This window comes from Accipiter gentilis, chromosome 21, assembly GCF_929443795.1.
Source record: "Accipiter gentilis chromosome 21, bAccGen1.1, whole genome shotgun sequence".
Taxonomy (NCBI): domain Eukaryota; kingdom Metazoa; phylum Chordata; class Aves; order Accipitriformes; family Accipitridae; genus Astur; species Astur gentilis.
The window spans coordinates 27892654-27916020 of NC_064900.1; positions in this window are offsets into that span (position 1 = coordinate 27892654).

The following is a 23367-nucleotide window of genomic DNA, read 5'->3' on the forward strand; positions in this document are numbered from 1 at the left end:
CAGAGACTCAACATGTCACGGTGCTCGCTCTCGGCAGAAGCTTTTTCTGAGAAGGCAAAAGTGTGGCTCCTTCTCCCACAAGGAAGGTGCTAGCCCTGAAAGATCTTGCTGGTATTCACTATCCCTCTGCAGCCTATCCACAGGCACAACAGCTTTGGGGATCTCTGCTTTCCCAGAGACTCAGCATGTCACGGTGCTCGCTCTCGGCAGAAGCTTTTTTCTGAAAAGGCAAACTTACGGCTCCTTCTCCCACAGGGAAGGTGCCAGCCCTGAAAACTAATGCAGTTTTTCACTATCCCTCTGCAGCCTATCCACAGGCACAACAGCTTTGGGGATCTCTGCTTTCCCAGAGACTCAGCATGTCACGGTGCTCGCTCTCGGCAGAAGCTTTTTTCTGAAAAGGCAAACTTACGGCTCCTTCTCCCACAGGGAAGGTGCCAGCCCTGAAAACTAATGCAGTTTTTCACTATCCCTCTGCAGCCTATCCACAGGCACAACAGCTTTGGGGATCTCTGCTTTCCCAGAGACTCAGCATGTCACGGTGCTCGCTCTCGGCAGAAGCTTTTTCTGAAAAGGCAAACTTTGGGCTCCTTCTCCCACAAGGAAGGTGCTAGCCCTGAAAGATCTTGCTGGTATTCACTATCCCTCTGCAGCCTATCCACAGGCACAACAGCTTTGGGGATCTCTGCTTTCCCAGAGACTCAGCATGTCACGGTGCTCGCTCTCGGCAGAAGCTTTTTTCTGAAAAGGCAAACTTACGGCTCCTTCTCCCACAGGGAAGGTGCCAGCCCTGAAAACTAATGCAGTTTTTCACTATCCCTCTGCAGCCTATCCACAGGCACAACAGCTTTGGGGATCTCTGCTTTCCCAGAGACTCAGCATGTCACGGTGCTCGCTCTCGGCAGAAGCTTTTTTCTGAGAAGGCAAACTTACGGCTCCTTCTCCCACAGGGAAGGTGCCAGCCCTGAAAACTAATGCAGTTTTTCACTATCCCTCTGCAGCCTATCCACAGGCACAACAGCTTTGGGGATCTCTGCTTTCCCAGAGACTCAGCATGTCACGGTGCTCGCTCTCGGCAGAAGCTTTTTTCTGAAAAGGCAAACTTACGGCTCCTTCTCCCACAGGGAAGGTGCCAGCCCTGAAAACTAATGCAGTTTTTCACTATCCCTCTGCAGCCTATCCACAGGCACAACAGCTTTGGGGATCTCTGCTTTCCCAGAGACTCAGCATGTCACGGTGCTCGCTCTCGGCAGAAGCTTTTTTCTGAAAAGGCAAACTTACGGCTCCTTCTCCCACAGGGAAGGTGCCAGCCCTGAAAACTAATGCAGTTTTTCACTATCCCTCTGCAGCCTATCCACAGGCACAACAGCTTTGGGGATCTCTGCTTTCCCAGAGACTCAGCATGTCACGGTGCTCGCTCTCGGCAGAAGCTTTTTTCTGAAAAGGCAAACTTACGGCTCCTTCTCCCACAGGGAAGGTGCCAGCCCTGAAAACTAATGCAGTTTTTCACTATCCCTCTGCAGCCTATCCACAGGCACAACAGCTTTGGGGATCTCTGCTTTCCCAGAGACTCAGCATGTCACGGTGCTCGCTCTCGGCAGAAGCTTTTTCTGAGAAGGCAAAAGTGTGGCTCCTTCTCCCACAAGGAAGGTGCTAGCCCTGAAAGATCTTGCTGGTATTCACTATCCCTCTGCAGCCTATCCACAGGCACAACAGCTTTGGGGATCTCTGCTTTCCCAGAGACTCAGCATGTCACGGTGCTCGCTCTCGGCAGAAGCTTTTTTCTGAAAAGGCAAACTTACGGCTCCTTCTCCCACAGGGAAGGTGCCAGCCCTGAAAACTAATGCAGTTTTTCACTATCCCTCTGCAGCCTATCCACAGGCACAACAGCTTTGGGGATCTCTGCTTTCCCAGAGACTCAGCATGTCACGGTGCTCGTTCTCGCCAGAGCCTTTTTCTGAAAAGGCAAACTTACGGCTCCTTCTCCCACAAGGAAGGTGCCAGCCCTGAAACATCTTGCTGGTATTCACTATCCCTCTGCAGCCTATCCACAGGCACAACAGCTTTTGGGATCTCTGCTTTCCCAGAGACTCAGCATGTCACGGTGCTCGCTCTCGGCAGAAGCTTTTTTCTGAAAAGGCAAACTTACGGCTCCTTCTCCCACAGGGAAGGTGCCAGCCCTGAAAACTAATGCAGTTTTTCACTATCCCTCTGCAGCCTATCCACAGGCACAACAGCTTTGGGGATCTCTGCTTTCCCAGAGACTCAGCATGTCACGGTGCTCGCTCTCGGCAGAAGCTTTTTCTGAGAAGGCAAAAGTGTGGCTCCTTCTCCCACAAGGAAGGTGCCAGCCCTGAAAGATCTTGCTGGTATTCACTATCCCTCTGCAGCCTATCCACAGGCACAACAGCTTTTGGGATCTCTGCTTTCCCAGAGACTCAGCATGTCACGGTGCTCGCTCTCGGCAGAAGCTTTTTTCTGAAAAGGCAAACTTACGGCTCCTTCTCCCACAGGGAAGGTGCCAGCCCTGAAAACTAATGCAGTTTTTCACTATCCCTCTGCAGCCTATCCACAGGCACAACAGCTTTGGGGATCTCTGCTTTCCCAGAGACTCAGCATGTCACGGTGCTCGCTCTCGGCAGAAGCTTTTTTCTGAAAAGGCAAACTTACGGCTCCTTCTCCCACAGGGAAGGTGCCAGCCCTGAAAACTAATGCAGTTTTTCACTATCCCTCTGCAGCCTATCCACAGGCACAACAGCTTTGGGGATCTCTGCTTTCCCAGAGACTCAGCATGTCACGGTGCTCGCTCTCGGCAGAAGCTTTTTCTGAGAAGGCAAAAGTGTGGCTCCTTCTCCCACAAGGAAGGTGCTAGCCCTGAAAGATCTTGCTGGTATTCACTATCCCTCTGCAGCCTATCCACAGGCACAACAGCTTTGGGGATCTCTGCTTTCCCAGAGACTCAGCATGTCACGGTGCTCGCTCTCGGCAGAAGCTTTTTTCTGAAAAGGCAAACTTACGGCTCCTTCTCCCACAGGGAAGGTGCCAGCCCTGAAAACTAATGCAGTTTTTCACTATCCCTCTGCAGCCTATCCACAGGCACAACAGCTTTGGGGATCTCTGCTTTCCCAGAGACTCAGCATGTCACGGTGCTCGCTCTCGGCAGAAGCTTTTTTCTGAAAAGGCAAACTTACGGCTCCTTCTCCCACAGGGAAGGTGCCAGCCCTGAAAACTAATGCAGTTTTTCACTATCCCTCTGCAGCCTATCCACAGGCACAACAGCTTTGGGGATCTCTGCTTTCCCAGAGACTCAGCATGTCACGGTGCTCGCTCTCGGCAGAAGCTTTTTTCTGAGAAGGCAAACTTACGGCTCCTTCTCCCACAGGGAAGGTGCCAGCCCTGAAAACTAATGCAGTTTTTCACTATCCCTCTGCAGCCTATCCACAGGCACAACAGCTTTGGGGATCTCTGCTTTCCCAGAGACTCAGCATGTCACGGTGCTCGCTCTCGGCAGAAGCTTTTTTCTGAAAAGGCAAACTTACGGCTCCTTCTCCCACAGGGAAGGTGCCAGCCCTGAAAACTAATGCAGTTTTTCACTATCCCTCTGCAGCCTATCCACAGGCACAACAGCTTTGGGGATCTCTGCTTTCCCAGAGACTCAGCATGTCACGGTGCTCGCTCTCGGCAGAAGCTTTTTTCTGAAAAGGCAAACTTACGGCTCCTTCTCCCACAGGGAAGGTGCCAGCCCTGAAAACTAATGCAGTTTTTCACTATCCCTCTGCAGCCTATCCACAGGCACAACAGCTTTGGGGATCTCTGCTTTCCCAGAGACTCAGCATGTCACGGTGCTCGCTCTCGGCAGAAGCTTTTTCTGAGAAGGCAAAAGTGTGGCTCCTTCTCCCACAAGGAAGGTGCTAGCCCTGAAAGATCTTGCTGGTATTCACTATCCCTCTGCAGCCTATCCACAGGCACAACAGCTTTGGGGATCTCTGCTTTCCCAGAGACTCAGCATGTCACGGTGCTCGCTCTCGGCAGAAGCTTTTTTCTGAAAAGGCAAACTTACGGCTCCTTCTCCCACAGGGAAGGTGCCAGCCCTGAAAACTAATGCAGTTTTTCACTATCCCTCTGCAGCCTATCCACAGGCACAACAGCTTTGGGGATCTCTGCTTTCCCAGAGACTCAGCATGTCACGGTGCTCGTTCTCGCCAGAGCCTTTTTCTGAAAAGGCAAACTTACGGCTCCTTCTCCCACAAGGAAGGTGCCAGCCCTGAAAGATCTTGCTGGTATTCACTATCCCTCTGCAGCCTATCCACAGGCACAACAGCTTTGGGGATCTCTGCTTTCCCAGAGACTCAGCATGTCACGGTGCTCGCTCTCGGCAGAAGCTTTTTTCTGAAAAGGCAAACTTACGGCTCCTTCTCCCACAGGGAAGGTGCCAGCCCTGAAAACTAATGCAGTTTTTCACTATCCCTCTGCAGCCTTTCCACAGGCACAACAGCTTTGGGGATCTCTGCTTTCCCAGAGACTCAGCATGTCACGGTGCTCACTCTCGCCAGAGCCTTTTTCTGAAAAGGCAAACTTAGGGCTCCTTCTCCCACAAGGAAGGTGCCAGCCCTGAAAGATCTTGCTGGTATTCACTATCCCTCTGCAGCCTATCCACAGGCACAACAACTTTGGGGATCTCTGCTTTCCCAGAGACTCAGCATGTCACGGTGCTCGCTCTCGGCAGAAGCTTTTTTCTGAAAAGGCAAACTTACGGCTCCTTCTCCCACAGGGAAGGTGCCAGCCCTGAAAACTAATGCAGTTTTTCACTATCCCTCTGCAGCCTATCCACAGGCACAACAGCTTTGGGGATCTCTGCTTTCCCAGAGACTCAGCATGTCACGGTGCTCGCTCTCGGCAGAAGCTTTTTTCTGAAAAGGCAAACTTACGGCTCCTTCTCCCACAGGGAAGGTGCCAGCCCTGAAAACTAATGCAGTTTTTCACTATCCCTCTGCAGCCTATCCACAGGCACAACAGCTTTGGGGATCTCTGCTTTCCCAGAGACTCAGCATGTCACGGTGCTCGCTCTCGGCAGAAGCTTTTTTCTGAAAAGGCAAACTTACGGCTCCTTCTCCCACAGGGAAGGTGCCAGCCCTGAAAACTAATGCAGTTTTTCACTATCCCTCTGCAGCCTATCCACAGGCACAACAGCTTTGGGGATCTCTGCTTTCCCAGAGACTCAGCATGTCACGGTGCTCGCTCTCGGCAGAAGCTTTTTCTGAGAAGGCAAAAGTGTGGCTCCTTCTCCCACAAGGAAGGTGCTAGCCCTGAAAGATCTTGCTGGTATTCACTATCCCTCTGCAGCCTATCCACAGGCACAACAGCTTTGGGGATCTCTGCTTTCCCAGAGACTCAGCATGTCACGGTGCTCGCTCTCGGCAGAAGCTTTTTTCTGAAAAGGCAAACTTACGGCTCCTTCTCCCACAGGGAAGGTGCCAGCCCTGAAAACTAATGCAGTTTTTCACTATCCCTCTGCATCCTATCCACAGGCACAACAGCTTTGGGGATCTCTGCTTTCCCAGAGACTCAGCATGTCACGGTGCTCGCTCTCGGCAGAAGCTTTTTTCTGAAAAGGCAAACTTACGGCTCCTTCTCCCACAGGGAAGGTGCCAGCCCTGAAAACTAATGCAGTTTTTCACTATCCCTCTGCAGCCTATCCACAGGCACAACAGCTTTGGGGATCTCTGCTTTCCCAGAGACTCAGCATGTCACGGTGCTCGCTCTCGGCAGAAGCTTTTTTCTGAAAAGGCAAACTTACGGCTCCTTCTCCCACAGGGAAGGTGCCAGCCCTGAAAACTAATGCAGTTTTTCACTATCCCTCTGCAGCCTATCCACAGGCACAACAGCTTTGGGGATCTCTGCTTTCCCAGAGACTCAGCATGTCACGGTGCTCGCTCTCGGCAGAAGCTTTTTCTGAGAAGGCAAAAGTGTGGCTCCTTCTCCCACAAGGAAGGTGCTAGCCCTGAAAGATCTTGCTGGTATTCACTATCCCTCTGCAGCCTATCCACAGGCACAACAGCTTTGGGGATCTCTGCTTTCCCAGAGACTCAGCATGTCACGGTGCTCGCTCTCGGCAGAAGGCAGAAGCTTTTTTCTGAAAAGGCAAACTTACGGCTCCTTCTCCCACAGGGAAGGTGCCAGCCCTGAAAACTAATGCAGTTTTTCACTATCCCTCTGCAGCCTATCCACAGGCACAACAGCTTTGGGGATCTCTGCTTTCCCAGAGACTCAGCATGTCACGGTGCTCGCTCTCGGCAGAAGCTTTTTTCTGAAAAGGCAAACTTACGGCTCCTTCTCCCACAGGGAAGGTGCCAGCCCTGAAAACTAATGCAGTTTTTCACTATCCCTCTGCAGCCTATCCACAGGCACAACAGCTTTGGGGATCTCTGCTTTCCCAGAGACTCAGCATGTCACGGTGCTCGCTCTCGGCAGAAGCTTTTTTCTGAGAAGGCAAACTTACGGCTCCTTCTCCCACAGGGAAGGTGCCAGCCCTGAAAACTAATGCAGTTTTTCACTATCCCTCTGCAGCCTATCCACAGGCACAACAGCTTTGGGGATCTCTGCTTTCCCAGAGACTCAGCATGTCACGGTGCTCGCTCTCGGCAGAAGCTTTTTTCTGAAAAGGCAAACTTACGGCTCCTTCTCCCACAGGGAAGGTGCCAGCCCTGAAAACTAATGCAGTTTTTCACTATCCCTCTGCAGCCTATCCACAGGCACAACAGCTTTGGGGATCTCTGCTTTCCCAGAGACTCAGCATGTCACGGTGCTCGCTCTCGGCAGAAGCTTTTTTCTGAAAAGGCAAACTTACGGCTCCTTCTCCCACAGGGAAGGTGCCAGCCCTGAAAACTAATGCAGTTTTTCACTATCCCTCTGCAGCCTATCCACAGGCACAACAGCTTTGGGGATCTCTGCTTTCCCAGAGACTCAGCATGTCACGGTGCTCGCTCTCGGCAGAAGCTTTTTCTGAGAAGGCAAAAGTGTGGCTCCTTCTCCCACAAGGAAGGTGCTAGCCCTGAAAGATCTTGCTGGTATTCACTATCCCTCTGCAGCCTATCCACAGGCACAACAGCTTTGGGGATCTCTGCTTTCCCAGAGACTCAGCATGTCACGGTGCTCGCTCTCGGCAGAAGCTTTTTTCTGAAAAGGCAAACTTACGGCTCCTTCTCCCACAGGGAAGGTGCCAGCCCTGAAAACTAATGCAGTTTTTCACTATCCCTCTGCAGCCTATCCACAGGCACAACAGCTTTGGGGATCTCTGCTTTCCCAGAGACTCAGCATGTCACGGTGCTCGTTCTCGCCAGAGCCTTTTTCTGAAAAGGCAAACTTACGGCTCCTTCTCCCACAAGGAAGGTGCCAGCCCTGAAAGATCTTGCTGGTATTCACTATCCCTCTGCAGCCTATCCACAGGCACAACAGCTTTTGGGATCTCTGCTTTCCCAGAGACTCAGCATGTCACGGTGCTCGCTCTCGGCAGAAGCTTTTTTCTGAAAAGGCAAACTTACGGCTCCTTCTCCCACAGGGAAGGTGCCAGCCCTGAAAACTAATGCAGTTTTTCACTATCCCTCTGCAGCCTATCCACAGGCACAACAGCTTTGGGGATCTCTGCTTTCCCAGAGACTCAGCATGTCACGGTGCTCGCTCTCGGCAGAAGCTTTTTTCTGAAAAGGCAAACTTACGGCTCCTTCTCCCACAGGGAAGGTGCCAGCCCTGAAAACTAATGCAGTTTTTCACTATCCCTCTGCAGCCTATCCACAGGCACAACAGCTTTGGGGATCTCTGCTTTCCCAGAGACTCAGCATGTCACGGTGCTCGCTCTCGGCAGAAGCTTTTTCTGAAAAGGCAAACTTAGGGCTCCTTCTCCCACAAGGAAGGTGCTAGCCCTGAAAGATCTTGCTGGTATTCACTATCCCTCTGCAGCCTATCCACAGGCACAACAGCTTTGGGGATCTCTGCTTTCCCAGAGACTCAGCATGTCACGGTGCTCGCTCTCGGCAGAAGCTTTTTTCTGAAAAGGCAAACTTACGGCTCCTTCTCCCACAGGGAAGGTGCCAGCCCTGAAAACTAATGCAGTTTTTCACTATCCCTCTGCAGCCTATCCACAGGCACAACAGCTTTGGGGATCTCTGCTTTCCCAGAGACTCAGCATGTCACGGTGCTCGCTCTCGGCAGAAGCTTTTTTCTGAGAAGGCAAACTTACGGCTCCTTCTCCCACAGGGAAGGTGCCAGCCCTGAAAACTAATGCAGTTTTTCACTATCCCTCTGCAGCCTATCCACAGGCACAACAGCTTTTGGGATCTCTGCTTTCCCAGAGACTCAGCATGTCACGGTGCTCGCTCTCGGCAGAAGCTTTTTTCTGAAAAGGCAAACTTACGGCTCCTTCTCCCACAGGGAAGGTGCCAGCCCTGAAAACTAATGCAGTTTTTCACTATCCCTCTGCAGCCTATCCACAGGCACAACAGCTTTGGGGATCTCTGCTTTCCCAGAGACTCAGCATGTCACGGTGCTCGCTCTCGGCAGAAGCTTTTTTCTGAAAAGGCAAACTTACGGCTCCTTCTCCCACAGGGAAGGTGCCAGCCCTGAAAACTAATGCAGTTTTTCACTATCCCTCTGCAGCCTATCCACAGGCACAACAGCTTTGGGGATCTCTGCTTTCCCAGAGACTCAGCATGTCACGGTGCTCGCTCTCGGCAGAAGCTTTTTCTGAGAAGGCAAAAGTGTGGCTCCTTCTCCCACAAGGAAGGTGCTAGCCCTGAAAGATCTTGCTGGTATTCACTATCCCTCTGCAGCCTATCCACAGGCACAACAGCTTTGGGGATCTCTGCTTTCCCAGAGACTCAGCATGTCACGGTGCTCGCTCTCGGCAGAAGCTTTTTTCTGAAAAGGCAAACTTACGGCTCCTTCTCCCACAGGGAAGGTGCCAGCCCTGAAAACTAATGCAGTTTTTCACTATCCCTCTGCAGCCTATCCACAGGCACAACAGCTTTGGGGATCTCTGCTTTCCCAGAGACTCAGCATGTCACGGTGCTCGTTCTCGCCAGAGCCTATTTCTGAAAAGGCAAACTTACGGCTCCTTCTCCCACAAGGAAGGTGCCAGCCCTGAAAGATCTTGCTGGTATTCACTATCCCTCTGCAGCCTATCCACAGGCACAACAGCTTTTGGGATCTCTGCTTTCCCAGAGACTCAGCATGTCACGGTGCTCGCTCTCGGCAGAAGCTTTTTTCTGAAAAGGCAAACTTACGGCTCCTTCTCCCACAGGGAAGGTGCCAGCCCTGAAAACTAATGCAGTTTTTCACTATCCCTCTGCAGCCTATCCACAGGCACAACAGCTTTTGGGATCTCTGCTTTCCCAGAGACTCAGCATGTCACGGTGCTCGCTCTCGGCAGAAGCTTTTTCTGAGAAGGCAAAAGTGTGGCTCCTTCTCCCACAAGGAAGGTGCCAGCCCTGAAAGATCTTGCTGGTATTCACTATCCCTCTGCAGCCTATCCACAGGCACAACAGCTTTGGGGATCTCTGCTTTCCCAGAGACTCAGCATGTCACGGTGCTCGCTCTCGGCAGAAGCTTTTTTCTGAAAAGGCAAACTTACGGCTCCTTCTCCCACAGGGAAGGTGCCAGCCCTGAAAACTAATGCAGTTTTTCACTATCCCTCTGCAGCCTATCCACAGGCACAACAGCTTTGGGGATCTCTGCTTTCCCAGAGACTCAGCATGTCACGGTGCTCGCTCTCGGCAGAAGCTTTTTTCTGAAAAGGCAAACTTACGGCTCCTTCTCCCACAGGGAAGGTGCCAGCCCTGAAAACTAATGCAGTTTTTCACTATCCCTCTGCAGCCTATCCACAGGCACAACAGCTTTGGGGATCTCTGCTTTCCCAGAGACTCAGCATGTCACGGTGCTCACTCTCGCCAGAGCCTTTTTCTGAGAAGGCAAAAGTGTGGCTCCTTCTCCCACAAGGAAGGTGCTAGCCCTGAAAGATCTTGCTGGTATTCACTATCCCTCTGCAGCCTATCCACAGGCACAACAGCTTTGGGGATCTCTGCTTTCCCAGAGACTCAGCATGTCACGGTGCTCGCTCTCGGCAGAAGCTTTTTTCTGAGAAGGCAAACTTACGGCTCCTTCTCCCACAGGGAAGGTGCCAGCCCTGAAAACTAATGCAGTTTTTCACTATCCCTCTGCAGCCTATCCACAGGCACAACAGCTTTTGGGATCTCTGCTTTCCCAGAGACTCAGCATGTCACGGTGCTCGCTCTCGGCAGAAGCTTTTTTCTGAAAAGGCAAACTTACGGCTCCTTCTCCCACAGGGAAGGTGCCAGCCCTGAAAACTAATGCAGTTTTTCACTATCCCTCTGCAGCCTATCCACAGGCACAACAGCTTTGGGGATCTCTGCTTTCCCAGAGACTCAGCATGTCACGGTGCTCGCTCTCGGCAGAAGCTTTTTCTGAAAAGGCAAACTTAGGGCTCCTTCTCCCACAAGGAAGGTGCTAGCCCTGAAAGATCTTGCTGGTATTCACTATCCCTCTGCAGCCTATCCACAGGCACAACAGCTTTGGGGATCTCTGCTTTCCCAGAGACTCAGCATGTCACGGTGCTCGCTCTCGGCAGAAGCTTTTTTCTGAAAAGGCAAACTTACGGCTCCTTCTCCCACAGGGAAGGTGCCAGCCCTGAAAACTAATGCAGTTTTTCACTATCCCTCTGCAGCCTATCCACAGGCACAACAGCTTTGGGGATCTCTGCTTTCCCAGAGACTCAGCATGTCACGGTGCTCGCTCTCGGCAGAAGCTTTTTTCTGAGAAGGCAAACTTACGGCTCCTTCTCCCACAGGGAAGGTGCCAGCCCTGAAAACTAATGCAGTTTTTCACTATCCCTCTGCAGCCTATCCACAGGCACAACAGCTTTTGGGATCTCTGCTTTCCCAGAGACTCAGCATGTCACGGTGCTCGCTCTCGGCAGAAGCTTTTTTCTGAAAAGGCAAACTTACGGCTCCTTCTCCCACAGGGAAGGTGCCAGCCCTGAAAACTAATGCAGTTTTTCACTATCCCTCTGCAGCCTATCCACAGGCACAACAGCTTTGGGGATCTCTGCTTTCCCAGAGACTCAGCATGTCACGGTGCTCGCTCTCGGCAGAAGCTTTTTTCTGAAAAGGCAAACTTACGGCTCCTTCTCCCACAGGGAAGGTGCCAGCCCTGAAAACTAATGCAGTTTTTCACTATCCCTCTCCAGCCTATCCACAGGCACAACAGCTTTGGGGATCTCTGCTTTCCCAGAGACTCAGCATGTCACGGTGCTCGCTCTCGGCAGAAGCTTTTTCTGAGAAGGCAAAAGTGTGGCTCCTTCTCCCACAAGGAAGGTGCTAGCCCTGAAAGATCTTGCTGGTATTCACTATCCCTCTGCAGCCTATCCACAGGCACAACAGCTTTGGGGATCTCTGCTTTCCCAGAGACTCAGCATGTCACGGTGCTCGCTCTCGGCAGAAGCTTTTTTCTGAAAAGGCAAACTTACGGCTCCTTCTCCCACAGGGAAGGTGCCAGCCCTGAAAACTAATGCAGTTTTTCACTATCCCTCTGCAGCCTATCCACAGGCACAACAGCTTTGGGGATCTCTGCTTTCCCTGAGACTCAGCATGTCACGGTGCTCGTTCTCGCCAGAGCCTTTTTCTGAAAAGGCAAACTTACGGCTCCTTCTCCCACAAGGAAGGTGCCAGCCCTGAAAGATCTTGCTGGTATTCACTATCCCTCTGCAGCCTATCCACAGGCACAACAGCTTTTGGGATCTCTGCTTTCCCAGAGACTCAGCATGTCACGGTGCTCGCTCTCGGCAGAAGCTTTTTTCTGAAAAGGCAAACTTACGGCTCCTTCTCCCACAGGGAAGGTGCCAGCCCTGAAAACTAATGCAGTTTTTCACTATCCCTCTGCAGCCTATCCACAGGCACAACAGCTTTTGGGATCTCTGCTTTCCCAGAGACTCAGCATGTCACGGTGCTCGCTCTCGGCAGAAGCTTTTTCTGAGAAGGCAAAAGTGTGGCTCCTTCTCCCACAAGGAAGGTGCCAGCCCTGAAAGATCTTGCTGGTATTCACTATCCCTCTGCAGCCTATCCACAGGCACAACAGCTTTGGGGATCTCTGCTTTCCCAGAGACTCAGCATGTCACGGTGCTCGCTCTCGGCAGAAGCTTTTTTCTGAAAAGGCAAACTTTCGGCTCCTTCTCCCACAGGGAAGGTGCCAGCCCTGAAAACTAATGCAGTTTTTCACTATCCCTCTGCAGCCTATCCACAGGCACAACAGCTTTGGGGATCTCTGCTTTCCCAGAGACTCAGCATGTCACGGTGCTCGCTCTCGGCAGAAGCTTTTTTCTGAAAAGGCAAACTTACGGCTCCTTCTCCCACAGGGAAGGTGCCAGCCCTGAAAACTAATGCAGTTTTTCACTATCCCTCTGCAGCCTATCCACAGGCACAACAGCTTTGGGGATCTCTGCTTTCCCAGAGACTCAGCATGTCACGGTGCTCACTCTCGCCAGAGCCTTTTTCTGAGAAGGCAAAAGTGTGGCTCCTTCTCCCACAAGGAAGGTGCTAGCCCTGAAAGATCTTGCTGGTATTCACTATCCCTCTGCAGCCTATCCACAGGCACAACAGCTTTGGGGATCTCTGCTTTCCCAGAGACTCAGCATGTCACGGTGCTCGCTCTCGGCAGAAGCTTTTTTCTGAGAAGGCAAACTTACGGCTCCTTCTCCCACAGGGAAGGTGCCAGCCCTGAAAACTAATGCAGTTTTTCACTATCCCTCTGCAGCCTATCCACAGGCACAACAGCTTTTGGGATCTCTGCTTTCCCAGAGACTCAGCATGTCACGGTGCTCGCTCTCGGCAGAAGCTTTTTTCTGAAAAGGCAAACTTACGGCTCCTTCTCCCACAGGGAAGGTGCCAGCCCTGAAAACTAATGCAGTTTTTCACTATCCCTCTGCAGCCTATCCACAGGCACAACAGCTTTGGGGATCTCTGCTTTCCCAGAGACTCAGCATGTCACGGTGCTCGCTCTCGGCAGAAGCTTTTTTCTGAAAAGGCAAACTTACGGCTCCTTCTCCCACAGGGTAGGTGATAGCCCTGAAAACTAATGCAGTTTTTCACTATCCCTCTGCAGCCTATCCACAGGCACAACAGCTTTTGGGATCTCTGCTTTCCCAGAGACTCAGCATGTCACGGTGCTCGTTCTCGGCAGAAGCTTTTTCTGAGAAGGCAAAAGTGTGGCTCCTTCTCCCACAAGGAAGGTGCTAGCCCTGAAAGATCTTGCTGGTATTCACTATCCCTCTGCAGCCTATCCACAGGCACAACAGCTTTGGGGATCTCTGCTTTCCCAGAGACTCAGCATGTCACGGTGCTCGCTCTCGGCAGAAGCTTTTTTCTGAAAAGGCAAACTTACGGCTCCTTCTCCCACAGGGAAGGTGCCAGCCCTGAAAACTAATGCAGTTTTTCACTATCCCTCTGCAGCCTATCCACAGGCACAACAGCTTTGGGGATCTCTGCTTTCCCAGAGACTCAGCATGTCACGGTGCTCGCTCTCGGCAGAAGCTTTTTTCTGAAAAGGCAAACTTACGGCTCCTTCTCCCACAGGGAAGGTGCCAGCCCTGAAAACTAATGCAGTTTTTCACTATCCCTCTGCTGCCTATCCACAGGCACAACAGCTTTTGGGATATCTGCTTTCCCAGAGACTCAGCATGTCACGGTGCTCGCTCTCGGCAGAAGCTTTTTTCTGAAAAGGCAAACTTACGGCTCCTTCTCCCACAGGGAAGGTGCCAGCCCTGAAAACTAATGCAGTTTTTCACTATCCCTCTGCAGCCTATCCACAGGCACAACAGCTTTGGGGATCTCTGCTTTCCCAGAGACTCAGCATGTCACGGTGCTCGCTCTCGGCAGAAGCTTTTTTCTGAAAAGGCAAACTTACGGCTCCTTCTCCCACAGGGAAGGTGCCAGCCCTGAAAACTAATGCAGTTTTTCACTATCCCTCTGCAGCCTATCCACAGGCACAACAGCTTTGGGGATCTCTGCTTTCCCAGAGACTCAGCATGTCACGGTGCTCGCTCTCGGCAGAAGCTTTTTTCTGAAAAGGCAAACTTACGGCTCCTTCTCCCACAGGGAAGGTGCCAGCCCTGAAAACTAATGCAGTTTTTCACTATCCCTCTGCAGCCTATCCACAGGCACAACAGCTTTTGGGATCTCTGCTTTCCCAGAGACTCAGCATGTCACGGTGCTCGCTCTCGGCAGAAGCTTTTTTCTGAAAAGGCAAACTTACGGCTCCTTCTCCCACAGGGAAGGTGCCAGCCCTGAAAACTAATGCAGTTTTTCACTATCCCTCTGCAGCCTATCCACAGGCACAACAGCTTTGGGGATCTCTGCTTTCCCAGAGACTCAGCATGTCACGGTGCTCACTCTCGCCAACGCTTTTTCTGAGAAGGCAAAAGTGTGGCTCCTTCTCCCACAAGGAAGGTGCTAGCCCTGAAAGATCTTGCTGGTATTCACTATCCCTCTGCAGCCTATCCACAGGCACAACAGCTTTGGGGATCTCTGCTTTCCCAGAGACTCAGCATGTCACGGTGCTCGCTCTCGGCAGAAGCTTTTTTCTGAAAAGGCAAACTTACGGCTCCTTCTCCCACAGGGAAGGTGCCAGCCCTGAAAACTAATGCAGTTTTTCACTATCCCTCTGCAGCCTATCCACAGGCACAACAGCTTTGGGGATCTCTGCTTTCCCAGAGACTCAGCATGTCACGGTGCTCACTCTCGCCAAAGCTTTTTCTGAGAAGGCAAAAGTGTGGCTCCTTCTCCCACAAGGAAGGTGCTAGCCCTGAAAGATCTTGCTGGTATTCACTATCCCTCTGCAGCCTATCCACAGGCACAACAGCTTTTGGGATCTCTGCTTTCCCAGAGACTCAGCATGTCACGGTGCTCGCTCTCGGCAGAAGCTTTTTTCTGAAAAGGCAAACTTACGGCTCCTTCTCCCACAGGGAAGGTGCCAGCCCTGAAAACTAATGCAGTTTTTCACTATCCCTCTGCAGCCTATCCACAGGCACAACAGCTTTGGGGATCTCTGCTTTCCCAGAGACTCAGCATGTCACGGTGCTCGCTCTCGGCAGAAGCTTTTTTCTGAAAAGGCAAACTTACGGCTCCTTCTCCCACAGGGAAGGTGCCAGCCCTGAAAACTAATGCAGTTTTTCACTATCCCTCTGCAGCCTATCCACAGGCACAACAGCTTTGGGGATCTCTGCTTTCCCAGAGACTCAGCATGTCACGGTGCTTGCTCTCGGCAGAAGCTTTTTTCTGAAAAGGCAAACTTACGGCTCCTTCTCCCACAGGGAAGGTGCCAGCCCTGAAAACTAATGCAGTTTTTCACTATCCCTCTGCAGCCTATCCACAGGCACAACAGCTTTTGGGATCTCTGCTTTCCCAGAGACTCAGCATGTCACGGTGCTCGCTCTCGGCAGAAGCTTTTTTCTGAAAAGGCAAACTTACGGCTCCTTCTCCCACAGGGAAGGTGCCAGCCCTGAAAACTAATGCAGTTTTTCACTATCCCTCTGCAGCCTATCCACAGGCACAACAGCTTTGGGGATCTCTGCTTTCCCAGAGACTCAGCATGTCACGGTGCTCACTCTCGCCAAAGCTTTTTCTGAGAAGGAAAAAGTGTGGCTCCTTCTCCCACAAGGAAGGTGCTAGCCCTGAAAGATCTTGCTGGTATTCACTATCCCTCTGCAGCCTATCCACAGGCACAACAGCTTTGGGGATCTCTGCTTTCCCAGAGACTCAGCATGTCACGGTGCTCGCTCTCGGCAGAAGCTTTTTTCTGAAAAGGCAAACTTACGGCTCCTTCTCCCACAGGGAAGGTGCCAGCCCTGAAAACTAATGCAGTTTTTCACTATCCCTCTGCAGCCTATCCACAGGCACAACAGCTTTGGGGATCTCTGCTTTCCCAGAGACTCAGCATGTCACGGTGCTCACTCTCGCCAAAGCTTTTTCTGAGAAGGCAAAAGTGTGGCTCCTTCTCCCACAAGGAAGGTGCTAGCCCTGAAAGATCTTGCTGGTATTCACTATCCCTCTGCAGCCTATCCACAGGCACAACAGCTTTTGGGATCTCTGCTTTCCCAGAGACTCAGCATGTCACGGTGCTCGCTCTCGGCAGAAGCTTTTTTCTGAAAAGGCAAACTTACGGCTCCTTCTCCCACAGGGAAGGTGCCAGCCCTGAAAACTAATGCAGTTTTTCACTATCCCTCTGCAGCCTATCCACAGGCACAACAGCTTTGGGGATCTCTGCTTTCCCAGAGACTCAGCATGTCACGGTGCTCGCTCTCGGCAGAAGCTTTTTTCTGAAAAGGCAAACTTACGGCTCCTTCTCCCACAGGGAAGGTGCCAGCCCTGAAAACTAATGCAGTTTTTCACTATCCCTCTGCAGCCTATCCACAGGCACAACAGCTTTGGGGATCTCTGCTTTCCCAGAGACTCAGCATGTCACGGTGCTCGCTCTCGGCAGAAGCTTTTTTCTGAGAAGGCAAACTTACGGCTCCTTCTCCCACAGGGAAGGTGCCAGCCCTGAAAACTAATGCAGTTTTTCACTATCCCTCTGCAGCCTATCCACAGGCACAACAGCTTTTGGGATCTCTGCTTTCCCAGAGACTCAGCATGTCACGGTGCTCGCTCTCGGCAGAAGCTTTTTTCTGAAAAGGCAAACTTACGGCTCCTTCTCCCACAGGGAAGGTGCCAGCCCTGAAAACTAATGCAGTTTTTCACTATCCCTCTGCAGCCTATCCACAGGCACAACAGCTTTGGGGATCTCTGCTTTCCCAGAGACTCAGCATGTCACGGTGCTCGCTCTCGGCAGAAGCTTTTTTCTGAAAAGGCAAACTTACGGCTCCTTCTCCCACAGGGAAGGTGCCAGCCCTGAAAACTAATGCAGTTTTTCACTATCCCTCTGCAGCCTATCCACAGGCACAACAGCTTTTGGGATCTCTGCTTTCCCAGAGACTCAGCATGTCACGGTGCTCGTTCTCGGCAGAAGCTTTTTCTGAGAAGGCAAAAGTGTGGCTCCTTCTCCCACAAGGAAGGTGCTAGCCCTGAAAGATCTTGCTGGTATTCACTATCCCTCTGCAGCCTATCCACAGGCACAACAGCTTTGGGGATCTCTGCTTTCCCAGAGACTCAGCATGTCACGGTGCTCGCTCTCGGCAGAAGCTTTTTTCTGAAAAGGCAAACTTACGGCTCCTTCTCCCACAGGGAAGGTGCCAGCCCTGAAAACTAATGCAGTTTTTCACTATCCCTCTGCAGCCTATCCACAGGCACAACAGCTTTGGGGATCTCTGCTTTCCCAGAGACTCAGCATGTCACGGTGCTCGCTCTCGGCAGAAGCTTTTTTCTGAAAAGGCAAACTTACGGCTCCTTCTCCCACAGGGAAGGTGCCAGCCCTGAAAACTAATGCAGTTTTTCACTATCCCTCTGCTGCCTATCCACAGGCACAACAGCTTTTGGGATCTCTGCTTTCCCAGAGACTCAGCATGTCACGGTGCTCGCTCTCGGCAGAAGCTTTTTTCTGAAAAGGCAAACTTACGGCTCCTTCTCCCACAGGGAAGGTGCCAGCCCTGAAAACTAATGCAGTTTTTCACTATCCCTCTGCAGCCTATCCACAGGCACAACAGCTTTGGGGATCTCTGCTTTCCCAGAGACTCAGCATGTCACGGTGCTCGCTCTCGGCAGAAGCTTTTTTCTGAAAAGGCAAACTTACGGCTCCTTCTCCCACAGGGAAGGTGCCAGCCCTGAAAACTAATGCAGTTTTTCACTATCCCTCTGCAGCCTATCCACAGGCACAACAGCTTTGGGGATCTCTGCTTTCCCAGAGACTCAGCATGTCACGGTGCTCGCTCTCGGCAGAAGCTTTTTTCTGAAAAGGCAAACTTACGGCTCCTTCTCCCACAGGGAAGGTGCCAGCCCTGAAAACTAATGCAGTTTTTCACTATCCCTCTGCAGCCTATCCACATGCACAACAGCTTTGGGGATCTCTGCTTTCCCAGAGACTCAGCATGTCACGGTGCTCGCTCTCGGCAGAAGCTTTTTTCTGAAAAGGCAAACTTACGGCTCCTTCTCCCACAGGGAAGGTGCCAGCCCTGAAAACTAATGCAGTTTTTCACTATCCCTCTGCAGCCTATCCACAGGCACAACAGCTTTGGGGATCTCTGCTTTCCCAGAGACTCAGCATGTCACGGTGCTCACTCTCGCCAAAGCTTTTTCTGAGAAGGCAAAAGTGTGGCTCCTTCTCCCACAAGGAAGGTGCTAGCCCTGAAAGATCTTGCTGGTATTCACTATCCCTCTGCAGCCTATCCACAGGCACAACAGCTTTGGGGATCTCTGCTTTCCCAGAGACTCAGCATGTCACGGTGCTCGCTCTCGGCAGAAGCTTTTTTCTGAAAAGGCAAACTTACGGCTCCTTCTCCCACAGGGAAGGTGCCAGCCCTGAAAACTAATGCAGTTTTTCACTATCCCTCTGCAGCCTATCCACAGGCACATCAGCTTTGGGGATCTCTGCTTTCCCAGAGACTCAGCATGTCACGGTGCTCGCTCTCGGCAGAAGCTTTTTTCTGAAAAGGCAAACTTACGGCTCCTTCTCCCACAGGGAAGGTGCCAGCCCTGAAAACTAATGCAGTTTTTCACTATCCCTGTGCAGCCTATCCACAGGCACAACAGCTTTTGGGATCTCTGCTTTCCCAGAGACTCAGCATGTCACGGTGCTCGCTCTCGGCAGAAGCTTTTTTCTGAAAAGGCAAACTTACGGCTCCTTCTCCCACAGGGAAGGTGCCAGCCCTGAAAACTAATGCAGTTTTTCACTATCCCTCTGCAGCCTATCCACAGGCACAACAGCTTTGGGGATCTCTGCTTTCCCAGAGACTCAGCATGTCACGGTGCTCGCTCTCGGCAGAAGCTTTTTTCTGAAAAGGCAAACTTACGGCTCCTTCTCCCACAGGGAAGGTGCCAGCCCTGAAAACTAATGCAGTTTTTCACTATCCCTCTGCAGCCTATCCACAGGCACAACAGCTTTGGGGATCTCTGCTTTCCCAGAGACTCAGCATGTCACGGTGCTCACTCTCGCCAAAGCTTTTTCTGAGAAGGCAAAAGTGTGGCTCCTTCTCCCACAAGGAAGGTGCTAGCCCTGAAAGATCTTGCTGGTATTCACTATCCCTCTGCAGCCTATCCACAGGCACAACAGCTTTGGGGATCTCTGCTTTCCCAGAGACTCAGCATGTCACGGTGCTCGCTCTCGGCAGAAGCTTTTTTCTGAAAAGGCAAACTTACGGCTCCTTCTCCCACAGGGAAGGTGCCAGCCCTGAAAACTAATGCAGTTTTTCACTATCCCTCTGCAGCCTATCCACAGGCACAACAGCTTTGGGGATCTCTGCTTTCCCAGAGACTCAGCATGTCACGGTGCTCACTCTCGCCAAAGCTTTTTCTGAGAAGGCAAAAGTGTGGCTCCTTCTCCCACAAGGAAGGTGCTAGCCCTGAAAGATCTTGCTGGTATTCACTATCCCTCTGCAGCCTATCCACAGGCACAACAGCTTTTGGGATCTCTGCTTTCCCAGAGACTCAGCATGTCACGGTGCTCGCTCTCGGCAGAAGCTTTTTTCTGAAAAGGCAAACTTACGGCTCCTTCTCCCACAGGGAAGGTGCCAGCCCTGAAAACTAATGCAGTTTTTCACTATCCCTCTGCAGCCTATCCACAGGCACAACAGCTTTTGGGATCTCTGCTTTCCCAGAGACTCAGCATGTCACGGTGCTCGCTCTCGGCAGAAGCTTTTTTCTGAAAAGGCAAACTTATGGCTCCTTCTCCCACAGGGAAGGTGCCAGCCCTGAAAACTAATGCAGTTTTTCACTATCCCTCTGCAGCCTATCCACAGGCACAACAGCTTTGGGGATCTCTGCTTTCCCAGAGACTCAGCATGTCACGGTGCTCGCTCTCGGCAGAAGCTTTTTTCTGAAAAGGCAAACTTACGGCTCCTTCTCCCACAGGGAAGGTGCCAGCCCTGAAAACTAATGCAGTTTTTCACTATCCCTCTGCAGCCTATCCACAGGCACAACAGCTTTGGGGATCTCTGCTTTCCCAGAGACTCAGCATGTCACGGTGCTCGCTCTCGGCAGAAGCTTTTTTCTGAAAAGGCAAACTTACGGCTCCTTCTCCCACAGGGAAGGTGCCAGCCCTGAAAACTAATGCAGTTTTTCACTATCCCTCTGCAGCCTATCCACAGGCACAACAGCTTTGGGGATCTCTGCTTTCCCAGAGACTCAGCATGTCACGGTGCTCGCTCTCGGCAGAAGCTTTTTTCTGAAAAGGCAAACTTACGGCTCCTTCTCCCACAGGGAAGGTGCCAGCCCTGAAAACTAATGCAGTTTTTCACTATCCCTCTGCTGCCTATCCACAGGCACAACAGCTTTTGGGATCTCTGCTTTCCCAGAGACTCAGCATGTCACGGTGCTCGCTCTCGGCAGAAGCTTTTTTCTGAAAAGGCAAACTTACGGCTCCTTCTCCCACAGGGAAGGTGCCAGCCCTGAAAACTAATGCAGTTTTTCACTATCCCTCTGCAGCCTATCCACAGGCACAACAGCTTTGGGGATCTCTGCTTTCCCAGAGACTCAGCATGTCACGGTGCTCGCTCTCGGCAGAAGCTTTTTTCTGAAAAGGCAAACTTACGGCTCCTTCTCCCACAGGGAAGGTGCCAGCCCTGAAAACTAATGCAGTTTTTCACTATCCCTCTGCAGCCTATCCACAGGCACAACAGCTTTGGGGATCTCTGCTTTCCCAGAGACTCAGCATGTCACGGTGCTCGCTCTCGGCAGAAGCTTTTTTCTGAAAAGGCAAACTTACGGCTCCTTCTCCCACAGGGAAGGTGCCAGCCCTGAAAACTAATGCAGTTTTTCACTATCCCTCTGCAGCCTATCCACAGGCACAACAGCTTTTGGGATCTCTGCTTTCCCAGAGACTCAGCATGTCACGGTGCTCGCTCTCGGCAGAAGCTTTTTTCTGAAAAGGCAAACTTACGGCTCCTTCTCCCACAGGGAAGGTGCCAGCCCTGAAAACTAATGCAGTTTTTCACTATCCCTCTGCAGCCTATCCACAGGCACAACAGCTTTGGGGATCTCTGCTTTCCCAGAGACTCAGCATGTCACGGTGCTCACTCTCGCCAAAGCTTTTTCTGAGAAGGCAAAAGTGTGGCTCCTTCTCCCACAAGGAAGGTGCTAGCCCTGAAAGATCTTGCTGGTATTCACTATCCCTCTGCAGCCTATCCACAGGCACAACAGCTTTGGGGATCTCTGCTTTCCCAGAGACTCAGCATGTCACGGTGCTCGCTCTCGGCAGAAGCTTTTTTCTGAAAAGGCAAACTTACGGCACCTTCTCCCACAGGGAAGGTGCCAGCCCTGAAAACTAATGCAGTTTTTCACTATCCCTCTGCAGCCTATCCACAGGCACAACAGCTTTGGGGATCTCTGCTTTCCCAGAGACTCAGCATGTCACGGTGCTCGCTCTCGGCAGAAGCTTTTTCTGAGAAGGCAAAAGTGTGGCTCCTTCTCCCACAAGGAAGGTGCTAGCCCTGAAAGATCTTGCTGGTATTCACTATCCCTCTGCAGCCTATCCACAGGCACAACAGCTTTGGGGATCTCTGCTTTCCCAGAGACTCAGCATGTCACGGTGCTCGCTCTCGGCAGAAGCTTTTTTCTGAAAAGGCAAACTTACGGCTCCTTCTCCCACAGGGAAGGTGCCAGCCCTGAAAACTAAAGCAGTTTTTCACTATCCCTCTGCAGCCTATCCACAGGCACAACAGCTTTTGGGATCTCTGCTTTCCCAGAGACTCAGCATGTCACGGTGCTCGCTCTCGGCAGAAGCTTTTTTCTGAAAAGGCAAACTTACGGCTCCTTCTCCCACAGGGAAGGTGCCAGCCCTGAAAACTAATGCAGTTTTTCACTATCCCTCTGCAGCCTATCCACAGGCACAACAGCTTTTGGGATCTCTGCTTTCCCAGAGACTCAGCATGTCACGGTGCTCGCTCTCGGCAGAAGCTTTTTTCTGAAAAGGCAAACTTACGGCTCCTTCTCCCACAGGGAAGGTGCCAGCCCTGAAAACTAATGCAGTTTTTCACTATCCCTCTGCAGCCTATCCACAGGCACAACAGCTTTGGGGATCTCTGCTTTCCCAGAGACTCAGCATGTCACGGTGCTCGCTCTCGGCAGAAGCTTTTTTCTGAAAAGGCAAACTTACGGCTCCTTCTCCCACAGGGAAGGTGCCAGCCCTGAAAACTAATGCAGTTTTTCACTATCCCTCTGCAGCCTATCCACAGGCACAACAGCTTTTGGGATCTCTGCTTTCCCAGAGACTCAGCATGTCACGGTGCTCGTTCTCGGCAGAAGCTTTTTCTGAGAAGGCAAAAGTGTGGCTCCTTCTCCCACAAGGAAGGTGCTAGCCCTGAAAGATCTTGCTGGTATTCACTATCCCTCTGCAGCCTATCCACAGGCACAACAGCTTTGGGGATCTCTGCTTTCCCAGAGACTCAGCATGTCACGGTGCTCGCTCTCGGCAGAAGCTTTTTTCTGAAAAGGCAAACTTACGGCTCCTTCTCCCACAGGGAAGGTGCCAGCCCTGAAAACTAATGCAGTTTTTCACTATCCCTCTGCAGCCTATCCACAGGCACAACAGCTTTGGGGATCTCTGCTTTCCCAGAGACTCAGCATGTCACGGTGCTCGCTCTCGGCAGAATCTTTTTTCTGAAAAGGCAAACTTACGGCTCCTTCTCCCACAGGGAAGGTGCCAGCCCTGAAAACTAATGCAGTTTTTCACTATCCCTCTGCTGCCTATCCACAGGCACAACAGCTTTTGGGATCTCTGCTTTCCCAGAGACTCAGCATGTCACGGTGCTCGCTCTCGGCAGAAGCTTTTTTCTGAAAAGGCAAACTTACGGCTCCTTCTCCCACAGGGAAGGTGCCAGCCCTGAAAACTAATGCAGTTTTTCACTATCCCTCTGCAGCCTATCCACAGGCACAACAGCTTTGGGGATCTCTGCTTTCCCAGAGACTCAGCATGTCACGGTGCTCGCTCTCGGCAGAAGCTTTTTTCTGAAAAGGCAAACTTACGGCTCCTTCTCCCACAGGGAAGGTGCCAGCCCTGAAAACTAATGCAGTTTTTCACTATCCCTCTGCAGCCTATCCACAGGCACAACAGCTTTGGGGATCTCTGCTTTCCCAGAGACTCAGCATGTCACGGTGCTCGCTCTCGGCAGAAGCTTTTTTCTGAAAAGGCAAACTTACGGCTCCTTCTCCCACAGGGAAG